We start from the raw sequence: 12,401 nt of genomic DNA, 5'->3' as shown, positions 1-12,401 counted from the left end.
TCATGGGCTGGATGCTCGGCGCACACGGCGTTGACAAAGGGTTCCCGATGCGTAAGCTACTTACGCAATACGAGAGAACCTCTCGTAAGAGAACGTACTCGGTTACTAACGTAACCTCGGTTCTCTCTAGAAGAGGGAACGAGTATTGCGTAACCTGCCGTGTCGCGCCACGAGCTTTTGCGCTTCAGACTGCGAAAACCAGAATTTTAGCCTGTGAGCGCTGAATATATACACGCTGGCCACGCCCATTCTGACGGTTAGAAGGGCGCGGAGGGCGCGAAGCGCCCTCATTGGTTGCCGCGTTCATAGCGCTCACCGATAGGCTTAAGCAGTTGCAGCCGAACAGCCAATGAGCACGCTTATACAGCCTGCCTAGGTCTGTCGGCTGCTGCACTGCGTTGACAATGAATACAAAATTAAGGATAATTTTTTGGCTTCAGATCTCGAAGAAAGAAGACTTTCCCGATGCGTAAGCTACTTACGCAATACTCGTTCCCTCTTCTAGAGAGAACCGAGGTTACGTTAGTAACCGAGTACGTTTTTCTCCAAAACACGTTGGCCACAATTATTGCCACCCCTAGAATTTTTTACGAGTAAAATATCTCTGAAGTATATTCCCATTAATATTTACCTTTATTAGCACACCAGGGTGACTAGGAACATGACATTGTCCAGCTATGACTTCGTGTTTCACAGGAGTTTAAATATGAGGAAACACAAAGGCCAAATCCACTTAATCATTCATCACAATGAGTAAAACCAAAGAATATAATTCTGATGTGCAGCAAAAGATTGTTGAGCTTCACAAAATATAAAATGGCTGTAAGACAATAGCTAAAGAATTGAAAATCCCCATTTTGACCATCAGGACAATAATTAAGAAGTTATAATCAACTAAAGATGTTACGAATCTGCCAGGAAGAGGACGTGTGTCTATATTGTCTTAATGGACGGTGAGGAGGAGAGTTTGAGTGGCCAAAGACTCTTCAAGGATCACAGATGGAGAATTGCAGAGATTACTGGAGTCTTGGGGTCGGAAAGCCAAAAAACAACAACAACAACTGAAAACAACCCTACATCCCCACATGTTGTTTGGGAGGGTTTCAAGAAAAATCATCCTCACTCCTCCAGAAATAAACCCCAGCATATTCAGCTGTCCGACACGACTGGATCTTCACACGGCACAGGCTTCTGTGGTCAGATGAAACTAAAAAAGAGCTTTTTGCCAGCAAACACACTAGATGGGTTTGGTGAACACAAGGATAAAAAGTACCCCATTGGATCTTTAATGTTGTGGGCATATTTTTCTGCTGGAGGTCCTGGACATCTTGTTCAGATACATGGCATCGTGGATTCTATCAAATATCAACAGATAAAAAATCAAAACCTGACGGCCTCTGCTAGAAATCTTATAATGGGCCGTGGTTGGATCTTCCATCAGGACAACGGTGCAAAACAAACATCAAAATGAACACAAAAATTTGTTGCGGAGCACAAAATGAAGCTTCTGCCGTGACCGTCCCAGTCCCGTGAGCTGATGAGTGGGCTGAACTGAAGAGAAGAAGCACCAACATGAACTTGTGAATCTGAAGGATCTGGAGAGATCCTGTATGGAGGAATGGTCTCTGATCTCTTGTCAGGTGTTCTCCAAACTCATCAGGCATTATAGAAGAAGACTCAGAGCTGTTTTCTTGGCAAAAGGAGATTGCAAAAAGTATTTAATAAAAGGGTGCCAATAATTGTGGCCAACGTGTTTTGGAGAAAAACATTTATTTCATAATGTGATTTCCCCCCCACATTCAATTCTTTTACTTCAATGAAAGGTTAGAATTTTGCACATTTTTTTGAATGAAAGATCAAAAGGATAAAAAATGCAGATTTATTTTTTACAGCCAGTTTTGATTATATTTACCAGGGGTGCCATTAATTGTGGAGGGCACTGTATATATGTAGATGGTCAAACATTCTTTTGTATGCAATTTGCATTTTGTTTATTGAAAACTGAAAACTATTCATGTCATTATAAATGTGAAAAGAGTAAAACTCAGTGAGTGAATTGCTGGTCACACACAGTGCAGTGAACTTTGTTATAAAGAGCTCAAAAGTTGAGCTGTGGTCAGATAAGACTTCCTCTTTTCTTCAACCGCCTAACTCAACCTGTACAGTTATCAGAAAGAGTAGTGATGTAAACATAGACATGCAGATGTTAGTGGCTTGGTGTAGAAATGTTGTTTTGCAGGTTGTGTCCACGTATAAGATATCTGCTTTCCCTGCCATCTGTGTCAGTCCTAAATATTATGAGTGCCTATAATATATGCCAAAGATCAGTGGTGTCCTGCCCATTGAAGCGTTAACGGTGTGTTAATCCAATGCTTTGCTGGACAGTTGGCTAGTGCCTGCTATAGCTGTAGTCATCCCTCAGTCTAGTTGTTTAGCCCTCTGGCTCACAAACTGGTCATGACTTGTGATAGCAGTCAAGTCAAGTCACCTTTATTTATATAGTGCTTTTTACAGATTGTTTCAAAGCAGCTTTCCAGAGATAACAGGAAAATAATAAGTTAGTTTCTGCTGTACAGCAGATCTAGAAGAAGGATCTGTCAGTTACAATTGGTGATCATTCATCACCTTCAGTTCCTCTATTATGTGGGCTCCCACAAGGGTCCATATTGAGTCCTTTTTTATTTTCCCTGTATATGTTACCTTTGGGGACTATCTTTAGGAAATATGCGATCACATACCATTGTTATGCTGATGACACTCAATTGTATGTTCCATTACAACCACTTCACTGTTGAGTGTCTCGATGATGTAAAATGCTTGATGGCTACGGATTTTCTCCACTTAAATGAGAGCAAAACTGATGTTGCTGGGGTTTTTTGGGGTGTATTTTTTGACTGCGAGTTGAATTTTGCAAAACAAGTTAGTGCTGTGGTGAAAACTAGTTCCCTTTCGAGAGGTCTCTCGTTTGAAGACTTTCCTTATTTGTACAAAGGAAGGAAGGAATTTTTAGATTGGGTGTCATGACAGTGACGAAAATGAATACTTTACAAGACAGTTATAAAATGCTTGGAGACTTCTGCTCTTGGCCTCTTCTTGTTCAGGTCATTTTGAAAGGAACAAGGTCCTTGTTTTGGCAAAAACCTGGTAATAAAACGTTATAGATTTTTGCTACAGAGTTCAATTAAAATGTATTTCATTTCTGTGGTAATTTCCATGACATAAACTGCTCTCTCTTTACAGTCAATCTAGTTACAACAGTTGTTGCAATTCTTACAGCAGTAACATTGTGACTTCTCTTACAGAAAAAGGTGAGAATCGCTCTCTCTCTTTCACTTACACACTCTCTCTCCCTCTCTGGACTTGGTGATATTCTTTGGTGGTCTCATCATGTTTGTATTTTCTCTTAAAAATCATTGTCTATTACTTTGCAGAACAGCCATGGTGATCTACACAGTAACGGCGTACACAGGAAAGAGGCTTTTGGCGGGCACCACTAGCCGTATCCACATCCAACTGCGTGGCACTGAGGCTGAGAGTGAGGAACAGAACCTAAATCCCATTAAAGGGTTTTTGCAAGGATCGGTAAGTGCACCCAAATAAACCAACATTAAGGACTTTTTGACTAAAACCATCAGTCAACAGTACATTTAATGGAGGATATTTGAAAGAGTGAGAATAAAAAGTTGTATGGAGAAATTATTCAAATTTTAATTTCAAGACCTGAGGTGAATTATCCATTGTTGCTTTTCAGCTACAAAGCTGGAGCACTAAATGATATTCAAAGTCACATTGCATGCTTTTTAACATAAATAATAAAGCACATAAACAGCACCTGAGATTATCATTGCCACACTTTGTGTTTGTGATACCTCTCAAGTTCATCACCACGCACATACTTAAGCAAAGAAAAAAGAAACTCAGAATATCCGTGATTGACTTTGCACTCAGACTGACCCTGCTCCCCAGCCCGCGTCACGAGGCATCATCCAGAGAGCACCCAGGGTCAGCAGCTTTGACCCAGCTTCTCGGTGGCTGAGGCAAGCTGTGAAAGGAAGAAACAGCCTATAGCCCAATCATTCAATCTAACACTGTTTTGTCTAAAAGCCAGTCTTTTATTGGCCAGGCACGTTTGACAGCCATATGCTTCATACTAGTTGTACTAGTTCTAATATTATGTATAGTTGTAACATTGCAGGAAAAAACTGGGAATTGAAACTAGAATATTATAAAGTCACAAATTTGCGAGAAAAAAACTCATCACTCCACAAGGCTGTGCCTCATCACACCAGTCCACCATAAACATGTATCCCACATGCACACGTTAGTGCAACTATGGAACATATGGCTGTCAAACATGTGTGACCGGAGCAGTATTTTTGGTGATGCAACTCTACACAGATAGCCTGACTACGCCACCTTGGGAATTACACCCAAGGAAATATAAAAAAGGAACCCAGGTTCGGTGGTGCAGAGAAAAGTCAGAGTCGTGTAATTCAGCAAACAAATAAATAATTTTATTGGTGAGGAAAATACTCTATTTGTATCTTTAAATAGTATAAATCACTGGCAAGTTTTATTGTAACAATGCTAAAAGAACATTCTTCCAGGTGTACATGATTCAGCAAATTATCACATCAGCAAACATCACAAACAAAAAAGAAGAAACCAATGATTGTATCGTCTCCACCAAATAATAAAAAAAAGAATAAATAAGAAAAATTATATATAAGAACAAGGCTAAAGTTTACTTTGGGGGGGGGGGCAAACTAGCTATAAACAACTGTGCGCTCAACCATTTATGTGTGCACGGCAAACCAAATAAGTCGAGGTGCTCAACCCTGGTGCTCCAACCTCACAGCAAATGTGTTCACCCAAGGTGACTAGCCTCCCCTTTGGCGCACTCAGCCTTGACTCAAACAAAAAGAAACAAAAATAAGAAAAATTAGTGGGAACGATACAAATACAAAAATCACAACAATCACATCAAACAAAGAGAAAGGTTAACCAAAGCAATAATTAATAGTCTCAACAGGTGATCATTAGAGAGGCGCTGATATCATATGATGTAATGTAATTAGCTACACCCCACGGCCGACGGCCCAAATCACACCGGTTAAACCACCCTCAATAAGAACGCAACAAAGATAACCCAAACCATAAAATAAAAACAGAACCAAACACGGCAATAATTAAATTATAGAACGGTCCGTCCACAAAAAGATAAGGAAACTAATCGAGTCATGAAAAATAGCAGCACGACCTGAATTAATCGCGTTGTTCACGGGAGACTGCAAAACAAAACATAACACTTAGATCAGAGTCTAACGTTACTCCAAAGAATATAGAACATGTACTAAATCATACGTACCACATGAAAATCACACACACGCACCTCACGAACCACACATAATACTTTCACGACATCAGGATGCACTCATTGAATGTCCAGCTAAAACACAATAAACCCCGTTAAACTCAACTAACCCCATAAAACCCACTTCGCAACAACACTTAGACTACTAATCATACGTACCAGACGAGAATCATACACACATCACGTTATCACGAAGCCAGGGTACATTCACGAATGTCCAGCTTAACGCTTCCAATGAGCGCTTAACGCAACTCCAGGGCATTCTGCCAAACACGTTACAGGAATCCTTCAAAGATAAAAACACATTCTCTAAACACTTTGCAATTCCATGAAACAGTGTATGACCTCCGTCGCTTACCTTGACTCTAATGAAACCGGAAGAGGGGCGGGGATGACGAAGCCTACATCCTAGAGATCCCAGTCTACGCATTTAAATATACCGGTACTAATTACCTCATCCTCCCATTTCCATATAAGGTTAATGACGCAAAGAAGAGAAACAGGGAAATCCCCTACTGCTACATTCCACCCCCCCCTTCTTTTATCGGCGCCCCGACGATAAGTCAACAAATGTGAACATTAAAAACAGCTTTTACAACTCTTGCCACCAGGCTAGTGCCAGGGCCTAAAGTGGGCAGACAAAAATTAGACAGGAGCCACCATAGCGACGTCATACTTAAAATCGTCTACAAAATTCAGAGAGCAATGGATAGGCATCATCGTACTCGAAGCATCTACGGAGAACAATGGGTAGGCATCATCGTACTCAAAGCAGTTACAGAGAACAATGGATAGGCATCATCGTACTCAAAACGTTTACGGAGAACAATGGATAGGCATCATCGTACTCAAAGCAGTTACAGAGAACAATGGATAGGCATCATCGTACTCAAAACGTTTACGGAGAACAATGGATAGGCATCATCGTACTCAAAGCAGTTACAGAGAACAATGGATAGGCATCATCGTACTCAAAACATTTACGGAGAACAATGGATAGGCATCATCGTACTCAAAACATTTACGGAGAACAATGGATAGGCATCATCGTACTCAAAACATCTACGGAGAACAATGGGTAGGCATCATCGTACTCGAAGCATCTACGGAGAACAATGGGTAGGCATCATCGTACTCAAAGTTCAACATGCCCGCTGGTGCAACACGTTTCACCAGGTCCAGAAGACACATCCGAGCCAAAGAAAACTCGTGAAGACTCTCCCCCTCTTGCTGCTTCCTGTAAAAGATTTCCGGGTCTCCCCGCTCTGCATCTGAACGACATTTAATTTCATCCCTGGCCTCACCTTCCGCAGCCACACTGGTAGATGGCCTTGCTGCAGTATTGTCACAGAGGGCCGGAATAAAGTCCACTGACACAGTTGCCGTCGGCCCCTGGCACAAATGATCATTTTCAGCCTTCAGTTGTAGCACAGTGTCTCTAAGTCGTATCAATTCATCCTCCATGACTGTAAAACAGGACAAAACAAGAGAAAACAAAACTACACAGAAAACTCAGGGAAGATGTTCGTTCAGAAGGGACCTCTATTAGTCCAGGGCTTGGGCGTCACCTCAGAGTCAGAGTCGGCTGCTGTTTTTCAAAACTCAAAAAAAACACCAAAAGGAAAAAAACAACTTCAAACAATTAAATCAATATAAATTTGCAGAATCCACCACTCTGCTTTTACAATGCAACCACCCTGCCGACTACGCCAGATGTGACCGGAGCAGTATTTTTGGTGATGCAACTCTACACAGATAGCCTGACTACGCCACCTTGGGAATTACACCCAAGGAAATATAAAAAAGGAACCCAGGTTCGGTGGTGCAGAGAAAAGTCAGAGTCGTGTAATTCAGCAAACAAATAAATAATTTTATTGGTGAGGAAAATACTCTATTTGTATCTTTAAATAGTATAAATCACTGGCAAGTTTTATTGTAACAATGCTAAAAGAACATTCTTCCAGGTGTACATGATTCAGCAAATTATCACATCAGCAAACATCACAAACAAAAAAGAAGAAACCAATGATTGTATCGTCTCCACCAAATAATAAAAAAAAGAATAAATAAGAAAAATTATATATAAGAACAAGGCTAAAGTTTACTTTGGGGGGGGGCAAACTAGCTATAAACAACTGTGCGCTCAACCATTTATGTGTGCACGGCAAACCAAATAAGTCGAGGTGCTCAACCCTGGTGCTCCAACCTCACAGCAAATGTGTTCACCCAAGGTGACTAGCCTCCCCTTTGGCGCACTCAGCCTTGACTCAAACAAAAAGAAACAAAAATAAGAAAAATTAGTGGGAACGATACAAATACAAAAATCACAACAATCACATCAAACAAAGAGAAAGGTTAACCAAAGCAATAATTAATAGTCTCAACAGGTGATCATTAGAGAGGCGCTGATATCATATGATGTAATGTAATTAGCTACACCCCACGGCCGACGGCCCAAATCACACCGGTTAAACCACCCTCAGTAAGAACGCAACAAAGATAACCCAAACCATAAAATAAAAACAGAACCAAACACGGCAATAATTAAATTATAGAACGGTCCGTCCACAAAAAGATAAGGAAACTAATCGAGTCATGAAAAACAGCAGCACGACCTGAATTAATCGCGTTGTTCACGGGAGACTGCAAAACAAAACATAACACTTAGATCAGAGTCTAACGTTACTCCAAAGAATATAGAACATGTACTAAATCATACGTACCACATGAAAATCACACACACGCACCTCACGAACCACACATAATACTTTCACGACATCAGGATGCACTCATTGAATGTCCAGCTAAAACACAATAAACCCCGTTAAACTCAACTAACCCCATAAAACCCACTTCGCAACAACACTTAGACTACTAATCATACGTACCAGACGAGAATCATACACACATCACGTTATCACGAAGCCAGGGTACATTCACGAATGTCCAGCTTAACGCTTCCAATGAGCGCTTAACGCAACTCCAGGGCATTCTGCCAAACACGTTACAGGAATCCTTCAAAGATAAAAACACATTCTCTAAACACTTTGCAATTCCATGAAACAGTGTATGACCTCCGTCGCTTACCTTGACTCTAATGAAACCGGAAGAGGGGCGGGGATGACGAAGCCTACATCCTAGAGATCCCAGTCTACGCATTTAAATATACCGGTACTAATTACCTCATCCTCCCATTTCCATATAAGGTTAATGACGCAAAGAAGAGAAACAGGGAAATCCCCTACTGCTACACATGCATGGCCAGTAATAAAGACTAGCTATCACATTAAATTCATAGCGGGTTATCATGAATATGCAAAGCAAAAGAGTCAAAAGTCAAAAGTCAATAGATTAATCGGGTAGGCTATAGGCTGTTTCTTCCATTCACAGCTTGCCTCAGCCTCAGCTATCAGGAAACTGGTCCAGAGAGAACGCTGCCCCTGCGTGCTCTCCGGATGATGCCTTTGAGATGCGGGCTGTGGATCAGGTTTAGGTCGAATGCAAAGTGAAGCAGTGTGGTTCCATTACTGGCCAGGAACGCTTCAGTGTTTCATACTAGTTGCACCTCCTCACTAACGTGTGCCTGTGGGATCTGTGTTTACGGGGCCGTCTGTGGTGTGATGAGGTAGGTTCCTTGACACTATTTTTCAGAGTTTTTTCTTGCAAATTCTTGACTTTATAATCACAGAATATTCTTCTTTGGTGCAAATTTGTGGGTTTTTTTACATGCAAACTCGTTATTTTATAATCTCAGAATATTTGTGTGTTTTTTTCATGGAAATTCTGAGTTTCTTCACTGAATTTTAAACCCCCTCACCCAATTGCATATTATTAAAATTTGTTTTACCTACAAAGACCCTAATACGCCATTGTACATCTGTCTGTGCAGGAGCGAGAGTTTAAGATTCACTGTAAAGCGTCCCTGGGAGAGCTCATAGCTGTCAAGCTCCACTCCAAGCCGTTTATGGGTCTTCTTGACAACCAGTGGTTCTGCGATAAGATCTTGATCAGCACTCCAGAAGGTGGCAAGATTCTGTTTCCGTGCTACTGCTGGCTTGACTGTAACGAGAGGCTTGTTTTAAGACCTGCTAAAGGTAGGCACTCCCATTTCAAGTCATGGCCAAAATTCTCATTTACCGGTGTACTTGAAAGTGCTAATATACTGTATGTGCACACACACACAGACACACACACACGCACGCACGCACGCACGCACGCACGCAAACACACACACACACACACACACACACACACAATCAATACTTTTTATAATCTTTTTGCAGTGGGCTTGCTTAACCCACCCAGCTGCAACCTATATGCAAAACAAGTTTATGTACATGCCCAAGGGTTAGGTGCCACTTGGAGTTGAAACGAGTGTTCATATTTAGAGCATCCTATTTCATAATGGTCATGGTTTTACTATAATCATTTATGTGGGTGATGTCTGGGTTGTTTGGGATATCACACAGAGAGTTATTGCCTATATATTTTTTAATAAACTAGTTCATGTGTACAGCACAGCTTTTATACATTTTTATTGTTACTTCCTGCATATTGTTAATGCTTTGTGACAGGTCCACCAGCTATGTAAGCTACGCACACACGCACGCATGCACGCACACGCACACACACGCATACACACACACACACACACACACACACACACACACACACTTGAATAATTTTATTTGGATCTGAAAGACATTACAAAGAAAACGAGATCCAAGTACTCCAAATACTCTGGGTCCAAATACTCTGGGAAGAGTCTTTGACACGGTGACAGATCTACAGTTCATGGCTCACACACTTGTACAGGTCCTTCCATTTATGATTCTCAACACATTAAGGATAAACAAAACACCTCCCTCTCCATATTTGCGTGCTCCCTATGATGCAGTCCCCCTAACTGCACCCCCCTGATCACACTCTTATGGACATGGCCCAAACTTCCAAATACCAGAATTATTAGTCTACAGTTGTATCTAAGTTGGAGAATAAGATCTACCAGAGGTTGATACTTCAATAGTTTGGAATAGTAGCAAGTATCCATGTACAGGTCAGAACAGTAGCCCACCTCAAAGACACACACACACACACACACACACACACACACACACACACACACACACACACACACACACACACACACACACACACAGGTCAAAACAGCAGCCCACCTCAAAGAAACACACACACACACACACACACACACACACACACACACACACACACACACACACACACACACACACACACACAGGTCAAAACAGCAGCCCACCTCAAAGACACACACACACACACACACACACACACACACACACACACACACAGGTCAAAACAGCAGCCCACCTCAAAGACACACACACACACACACACACACACACACACACACACACACACACAGGTCAAAACAGCAGCCCACCTCAAAGACACACACACACACACACACACACACACACACACACACACACACACACACACACACACACACACACAGGTCAAAACAGCAGCCCCCCTCAAAGATACATACAGAGATCATAACCTCATCTACAATTACAATGTCAGGAGTATTTGGAATATTTTTAAAGTAATCATTGTCAGATATGTTATGATGAAACCAGTTCATTCGTACAGTGCTATGCTTGTAGATCTTACTATCATGTCCACAGATTACCTTTTGCAAGTCCTTTGCAACCAGATCAACCAGACGGTCATGTCTAGCCACATAAAGTCCTTTATAACTGTAGCTGTATGAGTTGGATGTAATATACCATAGGGTTCATGCTTTGATGGATACCATATTGCCAAATTGTACTTCGTTGGTAGACTCTGTAGTCTTGCTTTAGGAATATCATGAATATCAGAATGTCGTCTGAGATTGAGGGGTTTGTCAGGACTGAATGAGACACTGAATGGTCGGCAAATTGGAGTAATGCAAGTTTTCCTGAGACCCGTCCAGTGCTGTCTGTTTTGGGTCTGTCTAAGATGGAGAATTGAGGCTCTTGCGTGTTTAATCTGCAGCTGGCGAGGTGTACTGACTTTATTGAGGATCGCCAGGGTGGAAACCAGCGGATCGGTGATTATGTTGTTGTTGAGAGCAACTCCTTCTCCGGCGGGTCCCAGCCAGGACAGCTGTATTCCTGTACGGCAGCAGAGATCGTTTACATCCAGCCAGTCGGAGCGCACTCCACATCCGGCTGCTCTGATGTCTAGCTTCCCATTCTGCTTTAGTTTAAATCCAAGAAACTGGGACTCGTTTGTGGAAGCAGCATTTATTTTGTGACTCTGTAGATGTAAAAACAGCGATTCACATGATAGTTCTCTAACAGTTGTATCGTCATTGTTAAGCATGTTTAGAAGATGTCCTGTTCTGGAGGCGGTGTAGAGCCATTCAGTGTTTGGGGCGCCGAGACCTCCGTCTCTACTCGGCTGGAAGATAATGTCCCGAGTTGTACGACTACTAAGACCACTTCCTCACCAACTTCACTGTTTCGTTGTTCATCTCTGACAGTGTACATTGTGGAATATACACTTTCGGGAAAAGGTGTTGGATTTTAGCCGCTGCGATCAGCCTGATGGCTTCAATCTTCATCATTATGGGGAGTGGGGCAGCATCAATCAGCCCAAGTCTTTAGGTGTACTCATGACACAGCTCTGTGAATTTATGACCCAGATAAGGATATGTTTCATGGCGTTCATACAGTCGGATGGGTTTCTGCATTAACGAGAAGGCAGGGGGCTTGTCAGACTTTGCTTTATACCATCTGTTTCCTCCACTGTGGCTTTCAGTCTTTCACACACACGCACACACACACACACACACACACACACACACACACACACACACACACACACACACACACACACTTTTTTATATTGTAGAAGAATTCCTTTAAACAAACATTTATTTCTTCATATGATGGAGAGATAATGTCTAAAGTGTCAGATGCTCTAATAAAGTATAACTCCTGCACAGGGTCAGGTCTAGAGATTACATGGCTGTCGTTGTTGTGATGTTCATTGGGTG

This window comes from Scardinius erythrophthalmus (genome assembly GCF_964197995.2).
Source record: "Scardinius erythrophthalmus genome assembly, chromosome: 2".
NCBI classification, from domain to species: Eukaryota; Metazoa; Chordata; class Actinopteri; order Cypriniformes; family Leuciscidae; genus Scardinius; species Scardinius erythrophthalmus.
The sequence above is the reverse complement of the archived record's forward strand: the minus strand, read 5'-3'. Positions refer to the sequence as shown.